Raw genomic sequence first — 6,864 nt, forward strand, 5'->3', positions numbered from 1 at the left:
CCTTACCTGTCCTAGAAGCCGGGATTACCATACTGTTAACCGACCGAAACTTGAATACAACTTTCTTTGATCCTGCAGGAGGAGGAGACCCCGTCCTATATCAACACTTATTTTGATTCTTTGGACATCCCAAAGTATACATTTGAATCCTACCTGGGTTTGGGATAATTTCACACATTGTAACTTACTACTCAGGAAAAAAAGAACCTTTTGGATATATAGGTATGGTATGAGCTATGGTATCAATCGGGTTCTTAGGTTTTATCGTGTGAGCTCACCATATATTCACAGTGGGTATGGACGTTGACCCACGAGCATACTTTACATCAGCCACTATAATTATTGCTATCCCTACAGGAGTAAGAGTATTTAGCTGACTGGCAACACTTCACGGAGGCAATATTAAATGATCACCAGCCCTGATGTGAGCCTTAGGTTTCATCTTCCTTTTCACAGTCAGTGGACTGACAGGTATTGTCCTAGCCAATTTGTCATTAGACATTGTCCTTCATGATATCTACTATGTAGTCTCACACTTTCACTACGTGCTCTCAATGGGAGCTGTTTTCACTATTATAGGGGAGTTTGTACACTGATTTCCACTATTCTCAGGATATACACTCAACTCAACATGAGCAAAAATTCACTTTGTGATTATATTCGTGGGTGTCAACCTAACCTTCCCACAACATTTCCTAGGCTTATCTGGCATGCCTCGACAAGACTCCGACTATCCAGACGCCTACACAACATGAAATGCTATATCGTCAATAGGTTCATTCATCTCATTAACAGCAGTCATACTGATAATCTTCATTATCTGAGAAGCATTCACATCCAAATGAGAAGTATTATCAGTAGACCTTACTACCACAAATCTAGAGTGACTAAATGGATGCCCTCCACCATACCACACACTTGAAGAACCAGCCTACATTAATCTAAAGTAGGACTCAGTGCTTTCACTGCTCAGGGCTTGGGTTCGATCCCTGGTCAGGGAACTAAGATCCCTCAAGCCCTGCGGCACAGCCAAAAAAAAAAAAAAAAACCAAAAAACAAAACTCATTGAACTGTACACTCAAAACATATGCATATGCATTTATTGTAGGCAAATATATCTTAATAAAATTGATTTTAAAAAAACAAGTGAAAATACCTACCCTGCCACTTCTGTACTGTGTCCTCGAATGGGTATCTTCCCTTCTCTGTACCTCAATTCGCTCATCTGTAAAATGGGAATCATAGTATCTCACGGGGCTGTTTTGAGAGATTTAAATGAGACTCATTCACATGAAGGGTCATGTTGTGAGCACTCCACAAAGGCCAGATAATATTACTGGGGGGGAGCCATCCAATCCCTGCTGGCACCTATGGAAACCCCAGTTCCCTTCAATTGCATCTTGGTCCACACTACCCTGAGAGCAGGATCACTCCAGTTGGTCCAGTAGGACCAGCTTTTGATGCCAAGATCACACAACTCTTGGTGGCCAGGGGAACCCATTTCTCGTGCCCCAATCCCTGCTGATGCCCAGGGACTCTGTGAAGCCCCTCAGACTGACTCTTGGGCTCCCATCGGCCATCAGCCTTGAGAACACCCTTGACCCTGGCTCTATCCAGCCCAGAAGCACAGCACAGGCGTCAGGGCTGTGAGCAACCCAACCTCTCAGGGTTCTCTTTTCATTTCTACACCTCAGCCAGGGTGCAGGCCAGTGGGGACTGGGACACAGGCTCTTCCTGGGGACACTCCAACTTTACCGCTCCTTTCTGAAGCCTCTGCTATTCCTTTCTTCTCCTCTCCTTTCATTATCTCCCTTGGGGAGGGTGGTAAGTTGATGGGCTCTATAGCTGAGCATTCGTTCTTCCACATCTATTGTTTATGACCCGGAAACCAGCACCATGGCTCCTTCTGTTCCACTGTGTCCTGAATCAGTGACTAGAGAGGGAGTGTCACCGGATAAAAGGAAGTGTATGTGTGTGTGTGTGTGTGTGTGTGTGTGTGTTTGACCTGTGATGCTCTCTTAAGTGCTCACCTATTCCAAACAGCTATGAGGAGGAAGGGTGCAGTCCGAGGGAATGGCACTAACACTTGGTTTTGGGTCATGACTGGACTGGAGAGAGATTTTGGAAGTAGAAGAGGCCAGAATGTGGGGGAGGAACTGAGACGTTGGGGGTGGGGACGGGGGAGCCAGTGCAGTGAGAACAGGCAAGCACACTTTGGGCTGGAGAAGGGCAGAACATGAGTTTAGTCACAAGTGCGTGTGGGCTCTAGCTAAGGAAGGCGGGGCAGGTGCAGGAGACAGTTGGCAGGGGTGGGAAAGGGGAACTCGGAGTTTGGGGAGGGTAGGGAGGGCAGTGGATCGAGCCTGTCTTGCTGCCTGCTTGTTTGGCAAATGGCAGTGAAGCAGCAGGATTTTCTTTCCTCCTTTGCCAAGATTTGAACAGCGTGAAGCTCTGGGATTGCCCTGGACCTATGGCCACTCCAAGCCCCAAGTCAGGGCATCTCATGCTGGATCATCACAGCCAGCCCCGTGGCCCTGTCCTTTGTGTGGCTACCTCATCTAGGACCACGTTTCCAAAGGGTCTCGAACCTGGAAATCTGCAATGATCCAGAAAGGCTAGAAGGGGTGGGTGGGTGGGTGTGTCACTGTCAAAATGGAACTTTTTATTTCTCCCTTTGAAATGTCAGTTCCACCAGGGCTAGAACTTTGTCTTTCTCACTGCTCTGTCCCAGGCACATTGTGGGTCCACCGTAAATACCTTGCTTGGGTCAAGATCTGAGGGGATTTCCTAGGGTGGGGAGCAGCCTGGTGTCTTCTGTAAGGCTTCATGGGCAGATGGCTGACCATCTCATGGAAACCAAAGGGAGACGGATTTTGACCCTACATCACAAAGGACCTTGAAAAAACAGAGCTGCTGTGAGCATACTGTTGCCTGAAATGACCACGTTGAGGCCAGAGGTGGGCCTGAAGGGAAGATGACTTGCTTCAAGGCAGAACTGAAGGGCCCCTGTGGGTCTTTCCAGCCACTGCATCTAGGACTTGGCTCCTGAGTCACGTTGTGGTAGGTTCTTGCAACAAGATGTCAGCTCTTGAGTCAGACAGAATTGGATTTAAATCCTGGCCCCTCCATTAAGCTGTGTGACCTTGGGCAGGTTACCCAATGTCTCTGAACCTATTACCAAATCTGTAATATGGAGATCCTAGTGACACAACACTCACCTCAAAGGCTGGCTGTAAGCATTAGATTCAAAGGATCAGCCATATACAGCATTTAGCTCAACATCTGGCACACAGCCAATGCTCAGCAAACATTAGCTATTGTTACTGTGCTGGAGATGGCGGGGTGGGGTGGGGGGGAGCTGGTGCCCAGGGCCCAGTGAACTAGGACAGATCACATGTAAAGTAAATCAACTGGTGGATGGCCAGAAAAGCGTCCGACAGTGCCTTCATTAAATATCCGAGTGCACTCTTCTAGTTTGATAGAATTTTGATTCATACACTAAAGTTATCACTGGAAGGACAATATTCAGAGATAAGGAAGGTGTCATTTTAGGAGAGTTATAGAAACAGATACTAAGTCCATAACTCGTGCAGAGATTTCTCATACATGTGAGAGAACTGACAGATAACTTGGTTCTAAGTGCTTTACCTAAGCAGGGAGTTTCAGGCACTAGTTTTATTCTCTGTTAGAACAACCGGATACAACAAAAGAAATATTTAGATTGTTTTGTAGACAATATTTAAATGGTTTTTATTAAAATCTGTGTTAATACAAAGTGAATCATCTGTAGAAACAGAAATTTTATCAACAATGACAACAAAGTTGTAGTTTTAAAATATTTAGCAAATATAATTAACATTAGGCCAACACTTAAAAATTCTCAGAACAAGAACAAGGTTAAAACACTGATTTTGAGACTCCCACTTGGAGCTAAACCCACAAGAGAGGCTGAATTAGTCCTAAAATGAACTTAATGCTCTTATGGCCCCCGCCCCCACTGAACTAACAACAGAAGCAGAAACAAACCCTCCACGGAGGGAAGCTTTGCCAAGTTAAGCCTCCAGGATTGTTTGATCTCACAACCACCACCAAACACATTAAAGTAAACTACTGTGAGTGAATATCAGCAGAAACAAGAAACCACTTATGGTATATGGTGTGAGGTAAGGATTCAGTTTTGTTTCTCCCTCACTATTGTTCCAGCACCATTTTTTGAAAAGATTCACCTTTCCACATTGAATTTTCTTGGTACCCTTATCAAAAATCAATTGACTATGTATATGTAGGTCCCTTTCTGGTCTCTCTAATTAGCTTCATTTACCTATATCTTTATATCATTATCTATATTTTTATACTAATATCCCACTTTCTTGGTTACTGCAGCTTTTTTTTTTTTTTACTTCAAAAAAACCCTTCTTCTTCTTCTTCTTTATTTATTTGGCTGAACCACGCAGCATACAGGATCTTAGTTCACCTACCAGGGATCGAACCCACACCCCCTGCAGTGGAGGCTCAGAGTCTCAACCACTGGACCATCAAGGAAGTCCTTCCAAAAAAACCCTTCTTTTTAAAAAAATTTTTTTAATTTATTTATTTTATTTTTGGCTGCGTTGGGTCTTCATTGTTGCGCCTGGGCTTTCTCTAGTTGCTGCGAGCGGGGGCTACTCTTCATTGCAGTGCGCGGGCTTCTTATGGCGGTGGCTTCTCTTGTTGCGGAATGCGGGCTCTAGGTCCGCGAACTTCAGTAGTTGTGGCACGCGGGCTCAGTGGTTGTGACCCGCAGGCTCAGTAGTTGTGACGCACGGGCTTAGTTGCTCCGCGGCATGTAGGATCTTCGCGGACCAGGGACTGAGCCCGTGTCCCCTGCCTTGGCAGGCAGATTCTTAACCACTGCGCTACCAGGGAAGTCCAAAAAAAAAAAACAAAACCCTTCTTTAATCAAATTCCAATATATAGCTTTAAAATAAAATTTGAAATCAAGTAATGTAATTCCTCCAACTTTGTTCTTTTTCAAAGATGTTTTGTCTATTATAGGTCCTTTGCATTTCCATATATTGATTATAGATTCAACTTGTAGAATCTTTTGTAGATTCTGCCAGTATTTTAATTGAGAATGCACTGAATCTATAGAGAAATTTGGGGAGAACTGATGTCTTAACAATATTGAATCATCCAATCCATGAACCTGGTTGTTAGCCCAGTGGGTTAACCCAGTCCTCAGCCTTGTCATCCTGTGGTTGCTGCAATTGCCCATACATACTTATCAATAGGCATTGCCAGTGAATCTCCTGATTTCCAGATATATTTCCACTGTCCTCCTTATGAAACAGAATCCTACCTCCTCATTATAATCAGATTTTGTTACTTCTGCCAGTGTAGATTCTGTTACTTCCACCACCAGGGAAGCCCCCATTATCTCTTAATATATTACCGCTCCTCCATGCTTTCCATATGTTCTTTCTGTGACTTATTAATAAAATGATTAGATAAACCACAAGGAAAAAATACTTGCAAGACAAATACCTGAAAAACTACTTATATCCAGAATATATAAAGAACCCCTGGGCTTCCCTGGTGGCACAGTGGTTAAGAATCCGCCTGCCTAGGCAGGGGACACGGGTTCGAGCCCTGGTCCGGGAAGATCCCACATGCCATGGAGCAACTAAGTCCATGCACCACAACTACTGAGCCCACCTGCCGCAACTACTGAAGCCTGCACACCTAGAGCCTGTGCTCTGCAACAAGAGAGGCCACCGCAATGAGAAGCCCACGCACCACAACGGAGTAGCCCCCACTCGCCGCAACTAGAGAAAGCCTGCGCGCAGCAACGAAGACCCAACGCAGCCAAAAATAAATAAAATAAATTAAAAAAAATTTGATCAGCGTGATAAAAACTCTCAGAAAAGTAGGAATAGAAAGGAACTTCTTCAACCTGATTAAAGGCATCTAGAGAAAAACCTGCAGCAAACATGATACTAATAGTGAAAGAGAATGCTTTCCTCCTAAGATCTGGAAAAAAGGTGAGGTTGTCCATTGCTACCACTTTAAATCAGACTCATACTGGAAGTTCCAGCCAGTGCAATAAAGTAAAAAAAAAAGAAAAAAGAAAAAAGAAAAGAAATTAAAAGGTATCCAACTATCTGAATTGGAAAGCAAAAAGCAAAGCTGCCTTTATTATAAACAACATGATCATCTATGTAGAAAATCCTAAGAAATTTACCCTCCACTCCAAAAAAAAAAAAAAGCTACAAGAACTAAAACGGGAGTTTGGCAAGGTTGCAGGATGCAATATTCAACAATAAATTATATTTCTATATACTAGCAACAATCATAAATTTAAAATTTAAGAACATTTAAAATACCAAAAATATTGAATACTTAGGGATAAATTTGACAAAAGATGTGCAAGACCTATACACTGAAAACTACAAAACAAAATGCATAAAGAAATTAAAGAAAACCTAAATAAGGGTAGAGATATACCTGAGATCATGGAGGGAGAGACTTGATATTAAGATGTCAATGCTCCCCCAATTGTAGAAATTAACAAGCTGTATCTTAACATTTATAAGAAAATGGAAAGGATTGAAAAAAAAAAAAGAAGAGGAAAGTTGAAGGATTACAGTACCTGATTTCAAGATATATTTTAGTGTTACAGTAATTGAGACTTTGTGATATTGGCATAAAGATAAACATATAGATACATGCAACAGAATAGAGTCCAGAAGTATACCCATGCATATATGGTCAGTTGGTTTTCAACTAAGGTGTCAAAGTAATTCAATGGAGAAAGGATAATTTTTTCAACAAGTGGTGTTGAAACAATTCAATAACTGTATGAAAAACAGGGAAAAAAAGAAAAAG

Source organism: Balaenoptera acutorostrata, chromosome 9 (genome assembly GCF_949987535.1).
Source record: "Balaenoptera acutorostrata chromosome 9, mBalAcu1.1, whole genome shotgun sequence".
Classification (NCBI taxonomy): domain Eukaryota; kingdom Metazoa; phylum Chordata; class Mammalia; order Artiodactyla; family Balaenopteridae; genus Balaenoptera; species Balaenoptera acutorostrata.